Source organism: Musa acuminata, chromosome BXJ2-7, assembly GCF_036884655.1.
Source record: "Musa acuminata AAA Group cultivar baxijiao chromosome BXJ2-7, Cavendish_Baxijiao_AAA, whole genome shotgun sequence".
Lineage (NCBI taxonomy): Eukaryota > Viridiplantae > Streptophyta > Magnoliopsida > Zingiberales > Musaceae > Musa > Musa acuminata.
In genome coordinates, this window is record NC_088344.1 from 38256363 (window position 1) to 38283441 (window position 27079).

Consider the following 27079-nt stretch of genomic DNA (forward strand, 5'->3'; position numbering starts at 1 on the left):
TCTAACGGATTGCTTAATCAAAGATCACATCGATCCATAATTTAGTAGAGAACACACTTGAAGATATCTTTAAAGCGACTCGAAAATAGCGAAATGGAAGACACAGGACCCGATCAATCTGGTCAGATACACGATCAGCAACCAGATAAACGAAGAAAACATGAAAATAGACAAAGATCTCCAGAAATCAAGGAAGAATTCACATGATATTAAGGTTTTACCCTTCCGAAGCGGCTCCCTCTTTTCTCGGAGACGAAGCAGAGAGGCGACAAGGAGTGGCTGAGAGTGGTCCTCTCACGTACTACATAGCACTGATTCCTACTTTCTTTGAGGGAGCATACAAAGTTCCGTAAAGAAAATTTCAAGAACTCGGAAGCAACGACAGAGCTCGAAGAGACCGAAGACAGAGAACAAACGAAGCGTTTCAAGAAATATGATGGGGAGGACAGAGGAGAATATATAGGGGTGGAGTGTCTAGTATCATAAGTCGGTGAGCGGGAGGCCTGGGTTGCTAGAAACGATCCGTTAACGGAATACGATCTCCTCCGTCTCCATAACGACATCACGAACACGGAATCACTGTCAGGCAACGTGGCGTAACGGCATCGCTATGAATTGACCGCGTTACCCTCTACAGCGACATGTAATATACGAGATGCCTTCAGTACCATTCGCGCCAATATGGGCACGTGCAATCGCTAAAAAAATAATAACAGTCGTCACATTCATAATAATTACCCTAAAACAAATAAACTACTCGTTTAAAATGTCTTCTTCTTTTTGTTAATTTAAGTATCGGAGGAACAACATCAGACAACCTCCAGTGTCGTCCTGCCAAGTAGGATCGTCGATCGTTCGAAAACACCTGAATGACCTAGCCACAGGGAGGAATCTTACAACGAGGAAGATCCCAATCTGTCAATCCGATCATCTCGAACCGAGTCACTAATAAAATGATTTCCAACAAAACAATCTGTGTGGTCTCCCCATATCAAGTCTCCTATGTCAACCAGAGATACCTAGATAAGCTTGTACTCATCAATCAATGGTATTGAAACGCTGACGATCATCCCGTGTGTTCTCATCGGCACTGTGTTCAGCTACCAATTAGTGGTTGCTCGTCTTCTTCGTATGATACTATTGCCTCTTTGATTTGATGGTGAAGGCAAGCAATCTACATCCCTTCGGCTTTTAGGTATAATAGTGCCCGCTTGAAACCCTATGCTCCAGGCGTACACCTACTGTTTCCTACTGTTTAACACGATTGGGGCCAGATGATTATTTCGGCGATCCCACACACGACGTCATTTTCGCTTGCAAACTGACAGGGTGATGTTCTCATCTTTTCAACGGTTGGCTGAGATAGCATCACAAACCGATACTGTTCTTCGCAACTACGGCGTACCGCAGTTGAAAATACATATGTAAACCTAAAAAACAACCAAGGATAACAAGAGGAATCACACAATATTAATGGTATGATAACCAAACATTTGAGTAGATTTCAGAGTTTCATGAACATCATACAAATGAAATCATTTAACACCATGAGACAGAATATATAAGAAATTATCTCACTAAAGAAAAGTCGCCCAAACTTGCCTTGCTAGAAAAGGAAAATGCCCTTTGAAAACATTGCCTCGAACATTTGGGAAACGTGCACTAAAAGCCTCCGCATGTAACATAATCTTATAACTACCATGTGCAAAGTGACATCTAATGCCCTTTTACATTCTCAATGATTCTTAACATCTCCCACAAATTTACAGAGTAAATCTTCTCCTGCATAATTCACAAACAAATATTCCTTTTTGGATGATGCGGCAGGAAGCAGCTCAGAAATCCCCGCCAGATCTCGACATGGTGGAAGGATAACATCCCCCTTCTATTCAGGGAATAGTAGACGTCCGCAAGCAGAAGCCAGGTAAGGTCTGAATCAAAGCAAGCAAGTCCTGATAATGCCCTTAGAGATGCATCTTTGAGACCTGCCATGCTACTGCAAGCAATACCTACGACAATACCACTAACCTTCTTCAGGACTGTCTGTAATGCTGAATTAGTCCTCTTGTCCGAACATATCATGGTAATCATGTCCAATACTGCAGACTGGATTTTTTGGCTGGAGACTTCAGCCATAGGTTCTTCTGAAGTGTGATAGAATTACTTCGGTAAGGGAGAAGAATTCTTTCCTCATTTGATAGCATTGGTTTCCTTCGAAATGGGGATGAAGTAAGCAACTTCCATATAGTATGCCCATCATTCTGAAACCGGCGAACATAAAAGTCCCCGCCACCAATTTGAACTGCTTTATGCAGCATATTCAAGCATTTCCTGATCACAACCTGAAAAAGAATAAAAGAAAAATCAAAGCTGTAAATAATGCAGCCACATGCCAAGGCTTTTCAACTGGGAATACAGCATAAATCCTTTAACTGGGAATACAGCAAGGTAGAAACATCACTGCATAATCAGAAGACAAAATATTAAAAGTCCTTTAATGGCTAAATACAGCAAGTTAGAAACATCAGAAGACAATATTTGAACCCAAATAGCATAAATTCTTTAATGGTTACTAAAAGTCCAAACTAACATGGAGCCACATGTCAAGGCTTTTCAACTTGGAAGTACCAACACTCCATATTCATATATGTATCAAATGCTCCAACACCACCGCATAAGACACAATACACAATACACATTGGCATGGCCTATCAGTAGCCCAAATATTTTTATTTTTTATTTTTTTGCAATTGGGCAAAGTTTCAAAACCAAATCAACACCTTCTGACACCAAACTTTCAGAACAACCATTTAATTTCTTAACATTTTTAAAATACTTATAGTTTTTATGAGCATGTATCCTATGATTGTACTAACTTGATTTAATTTCTTGTGACCACAATACAGTGTGATGTGATGTCAACAATCTTCCCATGAAGTGAGTTTGGTAGACTTGAGTGAATCCAAGATATCCACCTAATATCTATCTTATTTCTCCCCCAATTATCCTACCTCTTAACTCTCTCATTACATAAGCCCTAAAGCTCCAAACCCCCCTATTGTCCTATATGCATAACCATACATAATCCACTAAAACATCAAACAAAATATGGTGTTATTGGAGCTGCCAAGCATTAACAATTGTTACAACTTCATTATCAAATAAAGCAAGAAGGATTAGATAAAATGTCTATCTCTACACTCAAGACTAGTATGCGTTTGATCCTATGGTACTTGAGCTCATTGTTAAATATTATCATTATTCTCCTCTGTCTTTTCATTTTTAATTTCTTATCAACCACTCCATTCCCATTCCCAAGACATGAGAAATATATATGAAGCTTCAGCATAAATCAGACAATCGAGCAAAGTACGATGTTGCAGAATAGGCTAAATGTTAACGGAAAAAAGACCAAAGAGATTTACTAAATTAGCAAAAAAAAAATCTATCATACCACTGAAACCTTATTTTTAAGGCAAAGAATCAAATAAGGCCAGATTATGTTCATTGCTGGAAGCACTCTGTTCTCGTCAGCTTCCTCATCTGCAGCCTCCATCCCATCTTTCAGATCATTTAGTGATAGCAACTGAACTGCTTCCCAGATTGCTGCTTTGGTTTGTTTCTCGTGCTTATAAGCTTCCTCCACTTTTGCAAGAGATACAGAAACATCCTACAAAAAAATGCCTTACTCTAAAGTACAAACAACTGAAATCTAAGGAGAATAACAAGAAAGATTTTGTTTTACTATTTTCCAATAAGATATTTACCACTCCAGCCCCTAACAAAAGTATACATCTAATTATTTTATTTAGTTGAACAAAGAAAACATATTATGCAATGGTTCAAAACCAACACACAATTGTCAAACATAACCAATAATAATATGGAGAAGAGGGTTCACATTTCCTACCATATCAACTGATTTTGGCATAGAAACCAAGACTTCCATTAACATTTGTTTTGTTGCAACAGTCTAACCAGTAACACCTTTTTAGGGCAGCAATTTACAGGCAGAATCTGCTAAACTGATAGTCCTAAATGACTTGCTTAAAAGTAATAAGACGACGGACTGAGACCTTGGGAATAAATGTGAAATTTTGTTCTCTGCAAAATACAACATTATTCCAGAAAGAGAAAAGGAGTTTTGAGAAAAAGACAAACCAACAAGAAGTTGCTGTCTATTTACTTTGATCAGACTACTTGAAATTATGATGCAGGTTGTTGATCTGTTTTGCAATACTGTATTTTCCAGGTTGCCATCATACACGACAAGATAAACAAATTAAAAATCCAATCTCAAAGTTTTATTCGGCTTTATAAATAGAGAACATCTAAGCAAAAATGGAATTCATATGATATATTACACTTCAAATCCATTAAAAAAAGGGTTAAATCAACAAAAATTAAGAACCATCAAGTTTTCATGTCTCTTACCTTTTTTTGGGAAAAAAAGCATTTAGTTAAATGCTGTGAAAAGATCAAGATGTCTTACCCCAACTTACTAAGTGAACACGACCGAAAAGCAACAGAACTATCAGGAACTAATCCAAAAAAGTCAACATTATCCCTACCCCCACATACCAAAAACCAAGCAGCATGGCCCATGCTTGGATTGTACCCATGACCCAAAGTATCCTACACCAAGGAAATTATGACAAACTTGAAATCATACTCAGAACAGTTCATTTTCCCAATTGAACCATATAACAACATTCAGAACATGTTCTGACTTTTCATGGTTGCTACCCCAATAAAAGTGGCACTTCTAGAAACTGAAAGCCACAACGAAACACATGATTTAGGGAAATAATACAGTAACATCTCCAAATGGTCGACATCTTAAAATCCTTGACAAGCATATAGTTATATAAAGAACAAAGAGATGGTAAATGCAAGCCTTTCACTTAGCAAAACAATGGCTTCCCTGTTACAATAATCCAGAACAAGTCACAGAATAAACGACTATTATAGCAGAGCCAAATGAACTTTCTTCAAAAATAAACATCTAAAATAACAGATCCAAATGAAAATAAAGCTTTAAAAAACCTTCATTTGGACCTACATAATCGAAAATCTGCATGGCAATGTACATGTTCCTATTGCTTAAAGAATTTCTAGTTTGTAATCATTGGATTTTAGGTAAACATAGACTTCAAAATTTGTCCAACTTTATAACCTTGCAAATGACAAGCAAACTACATTATGTAGCCAGTAATCATTCTATCCATCATTAATAGCTTGTCATTCGTAAGAAGATCCATTTGCAAAATACACTCCATGAAAAGCATAATGCGTATGAATGGTAGTAAAAAATTTTGAATTCACAGACTAAGCACAGATCACTTGTACCAAAAAATTATCTAATGAATAAGGTATCTGATAGGTACATAATGGTAAGCCATCTACCCAAGTATCCTCATGTCAAAAAATTTCAGAAATCCAAGTTGCCGTTTATGAATAAGTAATCAATTAATTTTCCACTAAAATTACATAGCCCCATTAGTTTGAAAATACTGCTATCAAACAAAGAAATGCTAAACAATCGAAAAGGGTCATCAACATGAAAAGGTATCCTACTTGTGAAGCAACATGTGCTGTCCTTTGTTCTTTTCTTATTTTCAATCCAGATTTTTTTTTCTTTAAAGTCACTTGTAAGGTTTCACTTTAAACACAGGTAACTAAGAGGTTTCCTCACATCACAATAAATACTGAAATGGCTGAGCTTAATTTGTGTTTTCCCTTTATATAGTAGAAACTTAAATTGAGAAAGACTAAATTTAATTCTCCCTGACTGAAAGAAAGAACTGCATAATTGACCCTTCCCAGACCTGCATTAATGGGTGCCCCTGTGCATTGAGCTGCCTTCTGACAATTAAACACCAAATAGTATTTGCAACAGCAGAATGAGAATTAGAAAGAGATTCATTTGGCCAAAACTGTTTTATCAAAAAACATATCAAGCAAGTACCTCAATAAATGTCCAGAGACACCAGACAAGCTGATTCTTTCTGTGAAGAAACAAGTGGTGATGCAGCTTTTAAGCATGATCCAACAAGAGATCCAACAATTCTTCTGTATCTTTTCATCTCATTAAACTTAAACAATAATTCCTCCCAATATTCCAAGTGAAGACTAACATCATCAAAATTGACAGATCCAATTTCTGGTTGTCAAATTAGAACAAAAAGGCAATGGGAAATTATTCCAAATAGCACTTGCATTGAACAAAGAGAACCTTGAAAGACTACATAAAATATTCAAACACTAGATTAAAAATATCATAATAACAATATACCAATTGAAACAAAGAAATGAGAAAAAAATAGCACTGGAAGCCTGCTAAACCACAGAAGATAACTATTTAATCTGTCTCCACTTTCGCATCTTCAAAGAGAACTAATTCTTTGTTTTTAGAAAAGTGTTCTTTCACTGGGGGAGTGTATAAAATTTTATGATCAAAGTGCTTAGTTTGTTAGTTAAATATGGCAATCACATGTGAAAGCAACTAAACTTCTACACTCTTAGTCATATTTCTTCATGATATCAGATATACTAAATAGTACAATTTGAAATATGAGATATCTGTCTGGGCGAAGATCACAGTAATGTAGGAATTTTTAGTACAATTTTACAAATAAAAGCAATATACAGTAAAATCATTGCCTAATCACAAAATTAATACTCACAAAATTCTTAAATTAATACAGTACAATTTTACAAATAAAAGCAATTTCTTAAATTAATACTCACAAAATTCAATGAAACATAATTTGGCAGATTTCATGGTCATGTGCCAATCATTCAGTCTGATCTGGCAAAGAAGATGCTTCAGTTTGTGATGCCTTTGCAATTTCACCCACAGCCTAGACACAAGAATGTTAACAATCAGCAAGCTCAAAATACAAATAAGAAAATCTGCTTGTAACATCTTCAAACTTTAGGATTAAGAATGAAATAATAGAACAAGATAAAACAAGAAAGAAGAATATAATAATAGAACAAGATAAAACAAAAAAGATTTTTTTTCTCCAAGCAAAAGAGATTTATATTCATTATATTAAACATACAACAAAAAGGAAACATAACTCTGATACAAGAAGAGTTAACCACAATTCTAAATACTTTGGAATGCCAACCATAGTTCTTCTTGATATAACAAGGGACAGAATGATATACATTATACAGGTCCAATAAATTTTAGTTTGTACCTATATACACCTAAAATCTTTGAACCTGCCAAAATGTTGACATCAGCTTTATGCAGATTGAAATTTATTTTGTCAAGCAGGATAATCATATATGTTTATGTCAAAGATACAGATACACATATCAAATGAATTCCATCATCAGATAAGAACAAGGATATGTGACAGCAAGATGCTGTAGAAACTAGTCTAAAATAAATCAGGACACAATTCATGTAACATGGTCACTCGTTAGTGAAACCTAGAACTTAATTCTATGTCCATGTGTAGAAGAGCTGAAATTTAAAAAGATAAAAAAAATGAAGACTGGAAAAGAAATGTTTTTACCTTTAGAAATGGAATAGTTAAATTTGGGTGTTGATGCCTACCAAGGACCTCTAACTCAGGATACAGCTCGCATCTGTGGCAATTGACCAAACCAATTTAGAGGAAGAAAAGAATATTGGCAGTAAATGATAAATAAATTGACTTTTCAAATTACTCATCTTATATATAATTTTAAGAAGAAATACACCTAAAATGGTTAGAGACACCATTTTAAAACCCCAGCAGTAAATCAAAGGAAAGAATGAAACAAAATAAATCAGCAGATATCAAGCAAATAAATCCACCCATGCAGTAGAAAACAGATGAGAACAAATTGCTAAACACGCATGAGAAAAGTTCAAACATATACACCAAATTTTAGGATGTGTAATCCAGGGTCTGCCGTACCGAACCGTACCGCTCGGTATGGGCGGTATGTACCGGTCCGATAGGTTGTCGGTACGCGGACCGCTTGTTACCGGTCCGAGTGCACTATAGCACTGTAGCGGTGCTACAGTACTCAACACACTTGGGTGTACTGCTCGGTATACCGTACCGTACCGGTACAAAGCCCAGGTCGAAATACTAGTACGGTACGGTATTGCGAACCTTGGTGCAATCTCCAGATTGCATCTGATAGAAAGTTACTGCACTATTAATCTCATTAAACCAAGATTCTTGTATCCACATTTTGCTGTAAAATCCTTGATTACCACACAAGTACAACAATCCACAAGTACAAAAACAAGCCATAATATTCCAACTATTTAGGGTTGGCTTGATATTTTCCGAAGCAATTGTAGTCTGACCATGCTGATTTAAGGTATTGTATCAATGGCAGTGATTTAAAAAACGCTAGGTGCCAAAAGGCGCTAAGGTCCAAAAACGCCCAAGGCGCTAGGCGCTGCCCGAGCGAAGCAAGGCAATAAAATATAAAAATATATAATATAATTAATAAATATAATTATTTAAATAAAAAAAATGCTATTAAATTAAGAAAATCAAGTACAATATCATAATAAATAAATAAACCATAATAGTATTTTTTTTATTTTTTAAATAAAAAATATAGCATTAAATAAATAAAATTAATAGTATTAAAATCAAAAGAATATATTATTAATCTAATAAATAAAAATACTATTATTAATATACAATTAGCAGTATACGGTTAATATACTGTTAACAGTATAGTGAGAAGAATGTGAGAAGACCGAGGCTGAGGCAACGATAGCGGTAGCGGTAGCAAGTGACAGTCGTAGCTGGAGCGGGAGCGGTGAGCGACGACGATAGCGGGAGTGGGAGCGGGAGCTATGAGCGGCAGCGGGAGTGGCGACAGCCGCAACGAGCGACGACAGCAGCAGCGAGCAACGATTGTGGCAACGACGAGCAGTGATTGTGGCAACGACGAGTAGCGATAGTAGTAGCGAGCAGCGACAATGGCATCGGCAGTAGAGAGCAGCGACAACAGAGAAGAAATCTCAACAACAAAATCGCGAGTGTTAGGGTTGAGGAAGTCGGGGAGATCACGAGAGGGAGCCTGATATCGGTGATTTAGTTGGTTCGATTGAACCAACTAAAGCACCGGAGACCAACCAGACCTAAAAATCTGGTACGATCGCTTGGTTTAACCTAGGCGCTCTCCCGAAGCACCCGGCGCCTGGGCTCGGGTGAGCGCCCAAGCGGCGCCTCTTTGAAGCGAGGCACCTGGACATGAAGCGTGGCACTCGGGCCTCGCCTCGTCTCGCCCGAGCTCCTAGGGGAGCGCCCGAGCACCTATTGAAATCACTGATCAATGGTATTGTCTTACTCAATAAGTTCACCACATGGTCAACCACATCTGAGAATACAGTAATGCTGCTGTATTTACACTTGAAGTTTGTAACATCAAGGAATCAACAACAAATACTTGAGACTCCCAAAGTTCCAAGTATACACCACTGTAAAGTATATGATACATATTAGCCTTACTACTAAAAGCATTTTAGAATTAACCACAATTATGTTTGGAAAAATAACCCTAATGCTTATGTTAGGACGTGGGAGAAAATAAATATGCTACTTATCGATGTGTCTTTTTTGTCCTTATGGCTTCTTTGTAAAATAAGATGACAGCATGGTATACAGATGTCATAATATAAGGAGTTGGAGAAGTGACAAGAAAGTTAAAGAAGAATCACATCTTGGGAACAGAGGATCATGCCTTCCATATAGTTGTTAAAAATATATATAAGATGAGATGTAAAAATATAAAGATGATAGAACAATGTTTAATAGAATGAGCTATAACATAACAATTTATGGTATTGTCTTAGATCACTTTGTCAAACATAAAGAATTTCGTATAGAAGCCAATGGATGTCTTTAAAAAAGCTCTATAATGAATAAATAGATTTAACAAACAAATATACTTCAAAACAAGAGTTTGGGGAAGAATTGAGAAAGTCCACAATACATAATGTTTTCAAATCCCATACTAAACAGAATTCCATCACGAGTTTGATGAAAGTGAATAAAAAAAGGTGAAGGTATTCTTATAATTAATTAACTCAAAATTGCATTCTAATAACACTTCAAAAATAACATAAATTATCCAAAAATACAAATATTATTATATAAAAAACCTTAAACCTAGACATGAGAGGATTTCAGATTCAGATTTAAGATTGTCAAAATAAGACTAATATGAACTCATCCTGCATCATCCACCTTACCCATTGCTTAAATTGAGTGCTCTATTACTCATGGAAGGATCTCAGCCTAAATCATGCACATACACATTTGCCACACCAAGGGTAATAATATAACCTTTTGAAGACCATAATATATGAATTATCAAGACTATTTCCTACCAAACTGGAATCAGCAACAAAACCCAACTCAAAATCAAGAAGTCCACCTCTGTAAAAGCCACTGACCTAATATTAAAAAGCAAGGCACCTAAAATTTATGTGAAACATCTATCATAATGGTTGCAGCTATGCTCTTATGAACCAAAATATTTTCTGGCAATACCTCTCAGGAAGGAAGAATCAGAGCTAAGGTGGCAAATGACAAGTTTTAGCACAAGGAGAAAGTTATTACACAGTAGAAACAAATCGATAAACAACAGAATACATTTGAAACCTGAGGGATGCAATGGATCTGAGGGCAATGTCCTGAGTTTTAGTACAAGAAAAGGTAATTGTGTGATACACACAAACCAATAAGGAAATACTTATAAAAAAAATAGAAATCTATTAATGCTTCAAATATATTGTTGAAGTGGTTTGAATCACAAAAACATTAACAACCTTAAATGGTTCAAGCTTGAGCCATGGAATAATGAGCCATGCCATCTACCTTCAGAAATGCAAAAGAAGGTCATGCCATCTCATTTTGTGAGAGATAGGAACAAAATGAATTAAAAAAAATGTATGAACTTTTTTTTTCTACTGTAATTATCCTAAGTCAGCTCCAAAATGCAGATAGGCCAGAAGATTGATAATAAGACCCTAAAGTCTTATCGTAGGCTCTGATACCAAATGATAAGACCTTAAAGTCTTATCGTGGAAGAAAGGGGAGAAATGAGGATGATAATGATCGCTTCGAGAGGATCGGCCTCAAATGGTAAGACCCTAAAGTCTTATCGTCGAAGAAAGGGAAGAAATGGGGATGATAATGATCACTTCGAGGGGATCGGCCTCCTTGATCGCTTCGAGGGGATCGACACTCCTTGATCGCTTCGAGGGGATCGACCTCCTAGGGTTTGTCCAAAGACAGAATAGTATTTTTCATACATTAATGAAAAGAAACAGTTACATCTCTATTTATAGAGTTCCACCCAAAGTTCATCAGGACTTGAACTCTAATAATAAATAAATATTAAATAAACCTCTACTTGACTCTAACTGAACCAAACCAACTCAATAAACAACTGGACTAAACAGACTCAATAAACATTATTCAAAAGCTCAGAAAAAGGGTCCTAATTGGAATTGCATCAATGGATGTACTATCTTAACAATGTGTGCACAGTTAAATTAGACAGTAGATCAGTGGATCAGTTCCTTGCAAGTGTGTATGAGACGCTTTTTGGATTGGTTAGTTTCACATGACTGCAGGAGCTATGACAATTCGCAATATGGTACATAATTGTGTCTACGTCTGATAGGCCTGATGTAAGTGCATGACAATAAACCCTATCGTGGAACCAGAAACTACAAAATAGCTATTAGCATATTCTATTTGATCTTTTAAACCATAATCATTTAAGCTTCTTTTTGTAGATCATGGTCATAAGCATCAACTCAAATTTCAGGTTTCCTAATGCGACTGCAAAATCTGTACTTCAAGGCTCAAGTGTGGAAAATTTAGATTCATATTCACCCTCTTAACAAAATCATGAGATTCATCATTACACCCCAAGGCTAGTGTTCCTTACAATAGAGGATACAGAATACGATCATTATTAATAACCATGCACTAAATGAGTATGGTAACCATAAGACAGAACGAGTCACAAACTATGTCAGTCAGCATCCTTGACGTTGCCAATTGGTTGCAAAAGATTTTGAACAGGATATGTGAAGCAAAACCATAACCATTGAATTTTATTTCTTTCCTCTATAGAGAAATTATCATTTATAATTGTTACCTTAGCACAAACTAAATTGCATTTTACTTTTCTTGTTCCACCAAGTTAGCTTCATAGATAGTGTACTTGTTTGAGTACACTAATAAGGAGGGCTGTTGCTGTTGCTTCTGTTTTGCCAATAAACTATACTCTTGGCTGCAGTCCCACTTTAATTTTCTTTTGACCATTTTTTGTTATTTAGGTATATTTTCTTTAATCATCTTATTTATGTTCTAGCTTAGGGTTTGTCATGTCGACCTATACTGCCCAGTACGAGCGGTATGTACTAGTCTGATAGGATACCGATATGTGGACCGCTCTCTGTCGGGCGATACTATCACATGACCTCGTATATGGCGATATGGGATTTGTACCGGGCGATAACGATCAAAATCAGACCATTACCAACCTGTACAAGTCGATAACAGTCGGATTTAAACCGTTATCGATCAAGGGCTGAGATTGGCCTAATTCAAATGATCAAATTGTCCGTTTAAAAATAGGCAAAATATTGGGAAGGCAATTGCAAAATGGTTCAATTTCTACAGGATTCTAACAAGCACAACCTAAGGGCTATATTAGCAGAGCATAGTCTCTTCTACTCAAAAGTCTGGCACGGGGATCCAGCATCCAACACCGAAACAGATCCATAGTGTGTATTTAGATGAGGAGGTGGCAGAACTGAATGACTGGATCAAATCCTTCAAGAGGCAATGGGACGAATATGGGGTAACATTGACGTATGACAGTTGGACAGGGCCAACAAGAATAAGTGTCATCAATTTTCTTGTTTATTGCAATAGACGAGTGTTTTTTCATAAGTCAGTTAATACTTTCGACAAGTATCACCATAGTAGACGAGATTGAACCATAGTACATTGTTTATATAATCACCGATAATGGAGCCAATTTCAAGAAGATCGATTTATAATAGATGGAAAAAAGAAAAATATTGTTTTGGCCTCCATATGCAGCTCATTGTATGGATTTAATGTTGAAGGATATTGGCGAGCTACCATTAGTCAATAAGCATGTAGCTCGAGCATAGTCGATCACAAAGTTCATATATATCATCATTGGGTCCACTCTTTAATGCAAAAGTATATAAATGGTGAGATACTCAGACCTGTAGTCACTCGGTTTACTATAAATTTCATTGCTTTAAAGTCAATACAATAAAAGAGGCAGGGCCTAACATGAATGGTCCGATTCCAGGTATTCGAGATCGGGCTATGGAAAAAAGATAGAAAAGACTATTCTTTCTTTTAGATTTTGAGATCAGGCTATGGAATGAAATCATAAAAGGTGTGGAGCCACTTTACATTGTTCTCCGTAAGATAGATATGGACACGCATCCACAAATGTTTTATCTTAGACATATGTTGAGTACAGCAAGAGAAAAGGTCAAGAAAGCATTCAAAGATTATTTTAAGGCCAACCAATACTTACATATCATTGATCACAAAACTGAAGTTCACGTGGACCAAGATATCCATAATGTAGTTAAATTCATATTCAGTGTAATTTAATTCATTATTTTTTAATATTTAAAAAATTCTCACTAACAAAATTATGTCTTGTAGCATATAATCTAAATCCAACCATTCAATTTCGATGTAGTCTTAGAACACGATCAGATTTATTATCGACACTAAGAAATATTATATATTGACTCTTATCAAACACTATCAAAGCTATTATGAAAAGCTAATTATTCTAAGAAACAATTGGCTCATTCTCCAACGTTGCAACTATATCATGTCGTTATAATATAGATCTTGGTGAGGAAAAGTTACACACATATTGATTATAAACTATATTTGATATGAATTATTTATTATGTTAATAAAGTCTTATTTGCATCTTTTTGCAATCAAGTGGTCGTTGCATTTTAGAGGGGATGTACCAAATTTAAGGAAGATTGTCATCTGTGTCCTTTCGTAGACGACAACATCTAGTGATTACGAATGTAATTGGTCAATGTTCGTATTGATTCATACGAAGGACTACAACTATCGTATAGGCGGTTGGAGAAACTAGTATATGTCTACTATAACATGTAGCTAAGGTTGCGATGTGCCGAGCTGGACAAGGAGCCAAAGGAAACAAAGATTAATCCCATCAACCTCCAATTATACAACAAAGATTAAGAGCCGATTCTAGAGTGGGTCGAAGCAACGAAGAACCAAGAGGATCTTCTACTTGATGAGACAGGAGATCCTCAACGTCCTTCGCATTTTATTGAGGCAATAGGAAAAGAGGAAGCACATCCCAACCCAAGGAAGATCCCTCTCAGTCAGAACATGGCGGAAGGAGCCGGACATCATCAAGTTAGACTACTCTAGGAACTAAAAACACCCAACTACCGTAGTTATCCGTCCAACGTACAAAGGCAAAGGCAAAGGGTAAGGCAGCAGCATTAGTTGCACCGTTAGAAAGAATCGAGTTGGGCGACAAGACACCTTTGCAATCGTAATTAACTAACCCGCTCGATCTAGAGACATAGTAGTGACTTGGACAGTAGTGCCTCGACCGATGATGGAGACACCGGGGAGTCACCAGGGTTTATAAGAAAGATCCTGCTCACTTCGCTTACGAAATATTGATGAGGGAATGGACCAATTTTTTCATTTAATGCCTAACACGTTCCTTTTTTTTCTTTTATTAACATGTTCCTCTGTTTTGCTACATGCTCTTCAAGGGGTTGCTTCTTGTTGCAATCTCATCTAAGTAGGTTACAACAACTTGCTATGTAAGAAACATTAAATAAAAAATAATCCAAAGCAGCTGTTAATAAAATTTGAGGGAGGGGAGCACCAGACCACCTAATTTTAGCTAATCATGGCATTGACGGAAGGTGTAAGAGAATTTGAGATATCTTATAGTTATATTGTAAACAGTCAATGACTCCACTAAACATATCATCATAGTTCTATCCATTTACATCAAGACTCCTGTTTAAGCAGGCTGATAAGCTACCTCCAAGGCAACAGAACAAGCATCTGTCCTCCAAAAGTAACACATACAAGGTAAATTGAAGAGCTTAAAACAGTTCATATGTAAAATTTAATACATGCCTCTACATGTATCCAACTCAAAAGTCTCAAATTTAAAACAGTTCATATGTCAAACAAAACCATCGTAACTTATGTTTCATATTCCACAAAGTCTACACTCTACAGCAACACCTAGGTCTTCTCAAACCTGAGCCTTGAGAGGTTGTGAAAACTTCATAATTAAGTATACAACGTGTGACAAAGAATTTATATACGTGAACATATATAACTTGAATATCACTTGTAGGATATTATAGGAGATCAATATTCATGATACCTTGGCAACAAGGACTCGAAGGGTCAGAAATGCCTCTTTCCGGAGATTTGCACTTCCACAGTGTCCTCTCAGTGCCTCAAGTTCAGCAGCCTTTAAGAGAACAAGAGAAATTATTTTGGACATTTATTTACATCAAAATAACTAAAACAAACTGCTCCGGAGAGTGACACAGATAAGTAACTGAAATTAGACTACCAAAACAATGAAACAATAAAATAAAATGAGTAAAAACAAAGCACGTACGACTTACTTGGAGAAGAAGTGATAGCCAATGCCCTACTGCAGCTGAAGCATTTTGAGATTGGAGAAATGCTAGCAAACATTCTAGTGATTCAACACAATCCCTTGAGAGAGTATTATGATGCACAAAAGCACCATCAATAGATTTGGATGTAGGCACGATAACCCTTTGTTTGCATGAACACGAACTAACAGAGCAAGGTTGTCAATTGAGAAGCATCACCCTAAAGCATCTTATTATTCCTTCACGAAATTCTTCCGATGCCACAGAATGTGAAAGCATAGCTCCAGTGGTAATTTTCTTTAGCACCACAACCATCTGAAACATTACATTTTTAGGTTATTTCATTTCAAATTTTAACGGAACTAACAACACTAACATCAAGTTGCAAAGCTGAAAAAGATAAGTGTGTATAGTTTTGGTGGTCACAACCATTTGGTTCAGTCAATTTAAAAAATATGAAAGCTACATAATGGTCCAATGCAAATTAGCTATAAGAAAAGAATTGTCAAAAGAAATGTATGCCTAATTGCTAGATTACAAATTTATAGGGGCATAAATTGCATGAAAACAAAAAAAATAAAACAAAAGGACTCTATGTATGCAACTAAGAACAAAAGATGAAAATATAGGCACATTAGCATCCCTTCTGCCACAGAATCACTGATCGCATGCCACCTAATAATGAGGCACCGCCATTCCCAAAACCCCCATCCGAGTCAAACTTCTTCTCTTCTCTACACTGCACCGCGGCATCCAGCAAAAGGAGAAAAGGGAACAAGGTATAACTGGGCAAACAATAGAAAACAACCCGATCAAATAAGCCATCAAGAAGAACATCAAACTCCGACCCAAGTTCTTGGACCCAAAAGTCAAAACACGAGACAAGGGCGCACTGAGTCATAAGAGGGACAAGCTGTCGGGGATGTGAGAAGAGAGCGTACTCGAAAGAGGGCTGCAAGGCGGCGGCGGGGGCGCTTCGGAGGAAGACGGCCATCTCGGCAAGGAAGGAGGCATCCTTCTTAGGGTTGCGAAGGAGGACGAGGAGGTCGAGGTAGTAAGGCGATAGAAGACGAGCAATAGGATTTCCTCCGAGGGGGGTTTCTTCGTCCCCAACATTCCAGGGTGGTCGCCTTCCCGGCCAGTGGGGTTTTCTGGGCTCGAGAGACGTTCCAGAGAATTCTAAATGAAGCGCGCGTCATCAGAAGAAGGGCTCTCACACAGTTACTGGGCTTGAGATACCGGTTGAGGGTTGAGGGTTTAGGGTTTAGGTTTAGGGTTTAGGGTTTTAGGGTTTTAGGGTTTTAGGGTTTAGGGTTTAGGGTTTAGGGTTTAGGGTTTAGGGTTTTAGGGTTTAGGGTTTAGGGTTTAGGGTTTAGGGTTTAGGGTTTAGGGTTTAGGGTTTAGGGTTTAGGGTTTAGGGTTTAGGGTTTTTTAGGGTTTAGGGTTTAGGGTTTAGGGTTTAGGGTTTAGGGTTTAGGGTTTAGGGTTTAGGGTTTAGGGTTTAGGGTTTAGGGTTTAGGGTTTAGGGTTTAGGGTTTAGGGTTTTAGGGTTTAGGGTTTAGGGTTTAGGGTTTAGGGTTTAGGGTTTAGGGTTTAGGGTTTAGGGTTTAGGGTTTAGGGTTTAGGGTTTAGGGTTTAGGGTTTAGGGTTTAGGGTTTAGGGTTTAGGGTTTAGGGTTTAGGGTTTAGGGTTTAGGGTTTAGGGTTTAGGGTTTAGGGTTTAGGGTTTAGGGTTTAGGGTTTAGGGTTTAGGGTTTAGGGTTTAGGGTTTAGGGTTTAGGGTTTAGGGTTTAGGGTTTAGGGTTTAGGGTTTAGGGTTTAGGGTTTAGGGTTTAGGGTTTAGGGTTTAGGGTTTAGGGTTTAGGGTTTAGGGTTTAGGGTTTAGGGTTTAGGGTTTAGGGTTTAGGGTTTAGGGTTTAGGGTTTAGGGTTTAGGGTTTAGGGTTTAGGGTTTAGGGTTTAGGGTTTAGGGTTTAGGGTTTAGGGTTTAGGGTTTAGGGTTTAGGGTTTAGGGTTTAGGGTTTAGGGTTTAGGGTTTAGGGTTTAGGGTTTAGGGTTTAGGGTTTAGGGTTTAGGGTTTAGGGTTTAGGGTTTAGGGTTTAGGGTTTAGGGTTTAGGGTTTAGGGTTTAGGGTTTAGGGTTTAGGGTTTAGGGTTTAGGGTTTAGGGTTTAGGGTTTAGGGTTTAGGGTTTAGGGTTTAGGGTTTAGGGTTTAGGGTTTAGGGTTTAGGGTTTAGGGTTTAGGGTTTAGGGTTTAGGGTTTAGGGTTTAGGGTTTAGGGTTTAGGGTTTAGGGTTTAGGGTTTAGGGTTTAGGGTTTAGGGTTTAGGGTTTAGGGTTTAGGGTTTAGGGTTTAGGGTTTAGGGTTTAGGGTTTAGGGTTTAGGGTTTAGGGTTTAGGGTTTAGGGTTTAGGGTTTAGGGTTTAGGGTTTAGGGTTTAGGGTTTAGGGTTTAGGGTTTAGGGTTTAGGGTTTAGGGTTTAGGGTTTAGGGTTTAGGGTTTAGGGTTTAGGGTTTAGGGTTTAGGGTTTAGGGTTTAGGGTTTAGGGTTTAGGGTTTAGGGTTTAGGGTTTAGGGTTTAGGGTTTAGGGTTTAGGGTTTAGGGTTTAGGGTTTAGGGTTTAGGGTTTAGGGTTTAGGGTTTAGGGTTTAGGGTTTAGGGTTTAGGGTTTAGGGTTTAGGGTTTAGGGTTTAGGGTTTAGGGTTTAGGGTTTAGGGTTTAGGGTTTAGGGTTTAGGGTTTAGGGTTTAGGGTTTAGGGTTTAGGGTTTAGGGTTTAGGGTTTAGGGTTTAGGGTTTAGGGTTTAGGGTTTAGGGTTTAGGGTTTAGGGTTTAGGGTTTAGGGTTTAGGGTTTAGGGTTTAGGGTTTAGGGTTTAGGGTTTAGGGTTTAGGGTTTAGGGTTTAGGGTTTAGGGTTTAGGGTTTAGGGTTTAGGGTTTAGGGTTTAGGGTTTAGGGTTTAGGGTTTAGGGTTTAGGGTTTAGGGTTTAGGGTTTAGGGTTTAGGGTTTAGGGTTTAGGGTTTAGGGTTTAGGGTTTAGGGTTTAGGGTTTAGGGTTTAGGGTTTAGGGTTTAGGGTTTAGGGTTTAGGGTTTAGGGTTTAGGGTTTAGGGTTTAGGGTTTAGGGTTTAGGGTTTAGGGTTTAGGGTTTAGGGTTTAGGGTTTAGGGTTTAGGGTTTAGGGTTTAGGGTTTAGGGTTTAGGGTTTAGGGTTTAGGGTTTAGGGTTTAGGGTTTAGGGTTTAGGGTTTAGGGTTTAGGGTTTAGGGTTTAGGGTTTAGGGTTTAGGGTTTAGGGTTTAGGGTTTAGGGTTTAGGGTTTAGGGTTTAGGGTTTAGGGTTTAGGGTTTAGGGTTTAGGGTTTAGGGTTTAGGGTTTAGGGTTTAGGGTTTAGGGTTTAGGGTTTAGGGTTTAGGGTTTAGGGTTTAGGGTTTAGGGTTTAGGGTTTAGGGTTTAGGGTTTAGGGTTTAGGGTTTAGGGTTTAGGGTTTAGGGTTTAGGGTTTAGGGTTTAGGGTTTAGGGTTTAGGGTTTAGGGTTTAGGGTTTAGGGTTTAGGGTTTAGGGTTTAGGGTTTAGGGTTTAGGGTTTAGGGTTTAGGGTTTAGGGTTTAGGGTTTAGGGTTTAGGGTTTAGGGTTTAGGGTTTAGGGTTTAGGGTTTAGGGTTTAGGGTTTAGGGTTTAGGGTTTAGGGTTTAGGGTTTAGGGTTTAGGGTTTAGGGTTTAGGGTTTAGGGTTTAGGGTTTAGGGTTTAGGGTTTAGGGTTTAGGGTTTAGGGTTTAGGGTTTAGGGTTTAGGGTTTAGGGTTTAGGGTTTAGGGTTTAGGGTTTAGGGTTTAGGGTTTAGGGTTTAGGGTTTAGGGTTTAGGGTTTAGGGTTTAGGGTTTAGGGTTTAGGGTTTAGGGTTTAGGGTTTAGGGTTTAGGGTTTAGGGTTTAGGGTTTAGGGTTTAGGGTTTAGGGTTTAGGGTTTAGGGTTTAGGGTTTAGGGTTTAGGGTTTAGGGTTTAGGGTTTAGGGTTTAGGGTTTAGGGTTTAGGGTTTAGGGTTTAGGGTTTAGGGTTTAGGGTTTAGGGTTTAGGGTTTAGGGTTTAGGGTTTAGGGTTTAGGGTTTAGGGTTTAGGGTTTAGGGTTTAGGGTTTAGGGTTTAGGGTTTAGGGTTTAGGGTTTAGGGTTTAGGGTTTAGGGTTTAGGGTTTAGGGTTTAGGGTTTAGGGTTTAGGGTTTAGGGTTTAGGGTTTAGGGTTTAGGGTTTAGGGTTTAGGGTTTAGGGTTTAGGGTTTAGGGTTTAGGGTTTAGGGTTTAGGGTTTAGGGTTTAGGGTTTAGGGTTTAGGGTTTAGGGTTTAGGGTTTAGGGTTTAGGGTTTAGGGTTTAGGGTTTAGGGTTTAGGGTTTAGGGTTTAGGGTTTAGGGTTTAGGGTTTAGGGTTTAGGGTTTAGGGTTTAGGGTTTAGGGTTTAGGGTTTAGGGTTTAGGGTTTAGGGTTTAGGGTTTAGGGTTTAGGGTTTAGGGTTTAGGGTTTAGGGTTTAGGGTTTAGGGTTTAGGGTTTAGGGTTTAGGGTTTAGGGTTTAGGGTTTAGGGTTTAGGGTTTAGGGTTTAGGGTTTAGGGTTTAGGGTTTAGGGTTTAGGGTTTAGGGTTTAGGGTTTAGGGTTTAGGGTTTAGGGTTTAGGGTTTAGGGTTTAGGGTTTAGGGTTTAGGGTTTAGGGTTTAGGGTTTAGGGTTTAGGGTTTAGGGTTTAGGGTTTAGGGTTTAGGGTTTAGGGTTTAGGGTTTAGGGTTTAGGGTTTAGGGTTTAGGGTTTAGGGTTTAGGGTTTAGGGTTTAGGGTTTAGGGTTTAGGGTTTAGGGTTTAGGGTTTAGGGTTTAGGGTTTAGGGTTTAGGGTTTAGGGTTTAGGGTTTAGGGTTTAGGGTTTAGGGTTTAGGGTTTAGGGTTTAGGGTTTAGGGTTTAGGGTTTAGGGTTTAGGGTTTAGGGTTTAGGGTTTAGGGTTTAGGGTTTAGGGTTTAGGGTTTAGGGTTTAGGGTTTAGGGTTTAGGGTTTAGGGTTTAGGGTTTAGGGTTTAGGGTTTAGGGTTTAGGGTTTAGGGTTTAGGGTTTAGGGTTTAGGGTTTAGGGTTTAGGGTTTAGGGTTTAGGGTTTAGGGTTTAGGGTTTAGGGTTTAGGGTTTAGGGTTTAGGGTTTAGGGTTTAGGGTTTAGGGTTTAGGGTTTAGGGTTTAGGGTTTAGGGTTTAGGGTTTAGGGTTTAGGGTTTAGGGTTTAGGGTTTAGGGTTTAGGGTTTAGGGTTTAGGGTTTAGGGTTTAGGGTTTAGGGTTTAGGGTTTAGGGTTTAGGGTTTAGGGTTTAGGGTTTAGGGTTTAGGGTTTAGGGTTTAGGGTTTAGGGTTTAGGGTTTAGGGTTTAGGGTTTAGGGTTTAGGGTTTAGGGTTTAGGGTTTAGGGTTTAGGGTTTAGGGTTTAGGGTTTAGGGTTTAGGGTTTAGGGTTTAGGGTTTAGGGTTTAGGGTTTAGGGTTTAGGGTTTAGGGTTTAGGGTTTAGGGTTTAGGGTTTAGGGTTTAGGGTTTAGGGTTTAGGGTTTAGGGTTTAGGGTTTAGGGTTTAGGGTTTAGGGTTTAGGGTTTAGGGTTTAGGGTTTAGGGTTTAGGGTTTAGGGTTTAGGGTTTAGGGTTTAGGGTTTAGGGTTTAGGGTTTAGGGTTTAGGGTTTAGGGTTTAGGGTTTAGGGTTTAGGGTTTAGGGTTTAGGGTTTAGGGTTTAGGGTTTAGGGTTTAGGGTTTAGGGTTTAGGGTTTAGGGTTTAGGGTTTAGGGTTTAGGGTTTAGGGTTTAGGGTTTAGGGTTTAGGGTTTAGGGTTTAGGGTTTAGGGTTTAGGGTTTAGGGTTTAGGGTTTAGGGTTTAGGGTTTAGGGTTTAGGGTTTAGGGTTTAGGGTTTAGGGTTTAGGGTTTAGGGTTTAGGGTTTAGGGTTTAGGGTTTAGGGTTTAGGGTTTAGGGTTTAGGGTTTAGGGTTTAGGGTTTAGGGTTTAGGGTTTAGGGTTTAGGGTTTAGGGTTTAGGGTTTAGGGTTTAGGGTTTAGGGTTTAGGGTTTAGGGTTTAGGGTTTAGGGTTTAGGGTTTAGGGTTTAGGGTTTAGGGTTTAGGGTTTAGGGTTTAGGGTTTAGGGTTTAGGGTTTAGGGTTTAGGGTTTAGGGTTTAGGGTTTAGGGTTTAGGGTTTAGGGTTTAGGGTTTAGGGTTTAGGGTTTAGGGTTTAGGGTTTAGGGTTTAGGGTTTAGGGTTTAGGGTTTAGGGTTTAGGGTTTAGGGTTTAGGGTTTAGGGTTTAGGGTTTAGGGTTTAGGGTTTAGGGTTTAGGGTTTAGGGTTTAGGGTTTAGGGTTTAGGGTTTAGGGTTTAGGGTTTAGGGTTTAGGGTTTAGGGTTTAGGGTTTAGGGTTTAGGGTTTAGGGTTTAGGGTTTAGGGTTTAGGGTTTAGGGTTTAGGGTTTAGGGTTTAGGGTTTAGGGTTTAGGGTTTAGGGTTTAGGGTTTAGGGTTTAGGGTTTAGGGTTTAGGGTTTAGGGTTTAGGGTTTAGGGTTTAGGGTTTAGGGTTTAGGGTTTAGGGTTTAGGGTTTAGGGTTTAGGGTTTAGGGTTTAGGGTTTAGGGTTTAGGGTTTAGGGTTTAGGGTTTAGGGTTTAGGGTTTAGGGTTTAGGGTTTAGGGTTTAGGGTTTAGGGTTTAGGGTTTAGGGTTTAGGGTTTAGGGTTTAGGGTTTAGGGTTTAGGGTTTAGGGTTTAGGGTTTAGGGTTTAGGGTTTAGGGTTTAGGGTTTAGGGTTTAGGGTTTAGGGTTTAGGGTTTAGGGTTTAGGGTTTAGGGTTTAGGGTTTAGGGTTTAGGGTTTAGGGTTTAGGGTTTAGGGTTTAGGGTTTAGGGTTTAGGGTTTAGGGTTTAGGGTTTAGGGTTTAGGGTTTAGGGTTTAGGGTTTAGGGTTTAGGGTTTAGGGTTTAGGGTTTAGGGTTTAGGGTTTAGGGTTTAGGGTTTAGGGTTTAGGGTTTAGGGTTTAGGGTTTAGGGTTTAGGGTTTAGGGTTTAGGGTTTAGGGTTTAGGGTTTAGGGTTTAGGGTTTAGGGTTTAGGGTTTAGGGTTTAGGGTTTAGGGTTTAGGGTTTAGGGTTTAGGGTTTAGGGTTTAGGGTTTAGGGTTTAGGGTTTAGGGTTTAGGGTTTAGGGTTTAGGGTTTAGGGTTTAGGGTTTAGGGTTTAGGGTTTAGGGTTTAGGGTTTAGGGTTTAGGGTTTAGGGTTTAGGGTTTAGGGTTTAGGGTTTAGGGTTTAGGGTTTAGGGTTTAGGGTTTAGGGTTTAGGGTTTAGGGTTTAGGGTTTAGGGTTTAGGGTTTAGGGTTTAGGGTTTAGGGTTTAGGGTTTAGGGTTTAGGGTTTAGGGTTTAGGGTTTAGGGTTTAGGGTTTAGGGTTTAGGGTTTAGGGTTTAGGGTTTAGGGTTTAGGGTTTAGGGTTTAGGGTTTAGGGTTTAGGGTTTAGGGTTTAGGGTTTAGGGTTTAGGGTTTAGGGTTTAGGGTTTAGGGTTTAGGGTTTAGGGTTTAGGGTTTAGGGTTTAGGGTTTAGGGTTTAGGGTTTAGGGTTTAGGGTTTAGGGTTTAGGGTTTAGGGTTTAGGGTTTAGGGTTTAGGGTTTAGGGTTTAGGGTTTAGGGTTTAGGGTTTAGGGTTTAGGGTTTAGGGTTTAGGGTTTAGGGTTTAGGGTTTAGGGTTTAGGGTTTAGGGTTTAGGGTTTAGGGTTTAGGGTTTAGGGTTTAGGGTTTAGGGTTTAGGGTTTAGGGTTTAGGGTTTAGGGTTTAGGGTTTAGGGTTTAGGGTTTAGGGTTTAGGGTTTAGGGTTTAGGGTTTAGGGTTTAGGGTTTAGGGTTTAGGGTTTAGGGTTTAGGGTTTAGGGTTTAGGGTTTAGGGTTTAGGGTTTAGGGTTTAGGGTTTAGGGTTTAGGGTTTAGGGTTTAGGGTTTAGGGTTTAGGGTTTAGGGTTTAGGGTTTAGGGTTTAGGGTTTAGGGTTTAGGGTTTAGGGTTTAGGGTTTAGGGTTTAGGGTTTAGGGTTTAGGGTTTAGGGTTTAGGGTTTAGGGTTTAGGGTTTAGGGTTTAGGGTTTAGGGTTTAGGGTTTAGGGTTTAGGGTTTAGGGTTTAGGGTTTAGGGTTTAGGGTTTAGGGTTTAGGGTTTAGGGTTTAGGGTTTAGGGTTTAGGGTTTAGGGTTTAGGGTTTAGGGTTTAGGGTTTAGGGTTTAGGGTTTAGGGTTTAGGGTTTAGGGTTTAGGGTTTAGGGTTTAGGGTTTAGGGTTTAGGGTTTAGGGTTTAGGGTTTAGGGTTTAGGGTTTAGGGTTTAGGGTTTAGGGTTTAGGGTTTAGGGTTTAGGGTTTAGGGTTTAGGGTTTAGGGTTTAGGGTTTAGGGTTTAGGGTTTAGGGTTTAGGGTTTAGGGTTTAGGGTTTAGGGTTTAGGGTTTAGGGTTTAGGGTTTAGGGTTTAGGGTTTAGGGTTTAGGGTTTAGGGTTTAGGGTTTAGGGTTTAGGGTTTAGGGTTTAGGGTTTAGGGTTTAGGGTTTAGGGTTTAGGGTTTAGGGTTTAGGGTTTAGGGTTTAGGGTTTAGGGTTTAGGGTTTAGGGTTTAGGGTTTAGGGTTTAGGGTTTAGGGTTTAGGGTTTAGGGTTTAGGGTTTAGGGTTTAGGGTTTAGGGTTTAGGGTTTAGGGTTTAGGGTTTAGGGTTTAGGGTTTAGGGTTTAGGGTTTAGGGTTTAGGGTTTAGGGTTTAGGGTTTAGGGTTTAGGGTTTAGGGTTTAGGGTTTAGGGTTTAGGGTTTAGGGTTTAGGGTTTAGGGTTTAGGGTTTAGGGTTTAGGGTTTAGGGTTTAGGGTTTAGGGTTTAGGGTTTAGGGTTTAGGGTTTAGGGTTTAGGGTTTAGGGTTTAGGGTTTAGGGTTTAGGGTTTAGGGTTTAGGGTTTAGGGTTTAGGGTTTAGGGTTTAGGGTTTAGGGTTTAGGGTTTAGGGTTTAGGGTTTAGGGTTTAGGGTTTAGGGTTTAGGGTTTAGGGTTTAGGGTTTAGGGTTTAGGGTTTAGGGTTTAGGGTTTAGGGTTTAGGGTTTAGGGTTTAGGGTTTAGGGTTTAGGGTTTAGGGTTTAGGGTTTAGGGTTTAGGGTTTAGGGTTTAGGGTTTAGGGTTTAGGGTTTAGGGTTTAGGGTTTAGGGTTTAGGGTTTAGGGTTTAGGGTTTAGGGTTTAGGGTTTAGGGTTTAGGGTTTAGGGTTTAGGGTTTAGGGTTTAGGGTTTAGGGTTTAGGGTTTAGGGTTTAGGGTTTAGGGTTTAGGGTTTAGGGTTTAGGGTTTAGGGTTTAGGGTTTAGGGTTTAGGGTTTAGGGTTTAGGGTTTAGGGTTTAGGGTTTAGGGTTTAGGGTTTAGGGTTTAGGGTTTAGGGTTTAGGGTTTAGGGTTTAGGGTTTAGGGTTTAGGGTTTAGGGTTTAGGGTTTAGGGTTTAGGGTTTAGGGTTTAGGGTTTAGGGTTTAGGGTTTAGGGTTTAGGGTTTAGGGTTTAGGGTTTAGGGTTTAGGGTTTAGGGTTTAGGGTTTAGGGTTTAGGGTTTAGGGTTTAGGGTTTAGGGTTTAGGGTTTAGGGTTTAGGGTTTAGGGTTTAGGGTTTAGGGTTTAGGGTTTAGGGTTTAGGGTTTAGGGTTTAGGGTTTAGGGTTTAGGGTTTAGGGTTTAGGGTTTAGGGTTTAGGGTTTAGGGTTTAGGGTTTAGGGTTTAGGGTTTAGGGTTTAGGGTTTAGGGTTTAGGGTTTAGGGTTTAGGGTTTAGGGTTTAGGGTTTAGGGTTTAGGGTTTAGGGTTTAGGGTTTAGGGTTTAGGGTTTAGGGTTTAGGGTTTAGGGTTTAGGGTTTAGGGTTTAGGGTTTAGGGTTTAGGGTTTAGGGTTTAGGGTTTAGGGTTTAGGGTTTAGGGTTTAGGGTTTAGGGTTTAGGGTTTAGGGTTTAGGGTTTAGGGTTTAGGGTTTAGGGTTTAGGGTTTAGGGTTTAGGGTTTAGGGTTTAGGGTTTAGGGTTTAGGGTTTAGGGTTTAGGGTTTAGGGTTTAGGGTTTAGGGTTTAGGGTTTAGGGTTTAGGGTTTAGGGTTTAGGGTTTAGGGTTTAGGGTTTAGGGTTTAGGGTTTAGGGTTTAGGGTTTAGGGTTTAGGGTTTAGGGTTTAGGGTTTAGGGTTTAGGGTTTAGGGTTTAGGGTTTAGGGTTTAGGGTTTAGGGTTTAGGGTTTAGGGTTTAGGGTTTAGGGTTTAGGGTTTAGGGTTTAGGGTTTAGGGTTTAGGGTTTAGGGTTTAGGGTTTAGGGTTTAGGGTTTAGGGTTTAGGGTTTAGGGTTTAGGGTTTAGGGTTTAGGGTTTAGGGTTTAGGGTTTAGGGTTTAGGGTTTAGGGTTTAGGGTTTAGGGTTTAGGGTTTAGGGTTTAGGGTTTAGGGTTTAGGGTTTAGGGTTTAGGGTTTAGGGTTTAGGGTTTAGGGTTTAGGGTTTAGGGTTTAGGGTTTAGGGTTTAGGGTTTAGGGTTTAGGGTTTAGGGTTTAGGGTTTAGGGTTTAGGGTTTAGGGTTTAGGGTTTAGGGTTTAGGGTTTAGGGTTTAGGGTTTAGGGTTTAGGGTTTAGGGTTTAGGGTTTAGGGTTTAGGGTTTAGGGTTTAGGGTTTAGGGTTTAGGGTTTAGGGTTTAGGGTTTAGGGTTTAGGGTTTAGGGTTTAGGGTTTAGGGTTTAGGGTTTAGGGTTTAGGGTTTAGGGTTTAGGGTTTAGGGTTTAGGGTTTAGGGTTTAGGGTTTAGGGTTTAGGGTTTAGGGTTTAGGGTTTAGGGTTTAGGGTTTAGGGTTTAGGGTTTAGGGTTTAGGGTTTAGGGTTTAGGGTTTAGGGTTTAGGGTTTAGGGTTTAGGGTTTAGGGTTTAGGGTTTAGGGTTTAGGGTTTAGGGTTTAGGGTTTAGGGTTTAGGGTTTAGGGTTTAGGGTTTAGGGTTTAGGGTTTAGGGTTTAGGGTTTAGGGTTTAGGGTTTAGGGTTTAGGGTTTAGGGTTTAGGGTTTAGGGTTTAGGGTTTAGGGTTTAGGGTTTAGGGTTTAGGGTTTAGGGTTTAGGGTTTAGGGTTTAGGGTTTAGGGTTTAGGGTTTAGGGTTTAGGGTTTAGGGTTTAGGGTTTAGGGTTTAGGGTTTAGGGTTTAGGGTTTAGGGTTTAGGGTTTAGGGTTTAGGGTTTAGGGTTTAGGGTTTAGGGTTTAGGGTTTAGGGTTTAGGGTTTAGGGTTTAGGGTTTAGGGTTTAGGGTTTAGGGTTTAGGGTTTAGGGTTTAGGGTTTAGGGTTTAGGGTTTAGGGTTTAGGGTTTAGGGTTTAGGGTTTAGGGTTTAGGGTTTAGGGTTTAGGGTTTAGGGTTTAGGGTTTAGGGTTTAGGGTTTAG

At 39.1% G+C, this 27079-nt stretch overlaps 3 pseudogenes; all 3 read right to left on the bottom strand.

Annotated features, from left to right (window-relative positions):
- Window positions 1-361, bottom strand: part of LOC135618005 (uncharacterized) — a 43526-nt pseudogene extending 43165 nt beyond the window's left edge.
- A 1099-nt stretch (window positions 362-1460) lies between these two features.
- LOC135616434 (uncharacterized) lies at window positions 1461-6086 on the bottom strand (annotated as a pseudogene).
- Window positions 3533-16936, bottom strand: LOC135616436 (uncharacterized; annotated as a pseudogene).
- Window positions 16937-27079: the final 10143 nt, after the last annotated feature.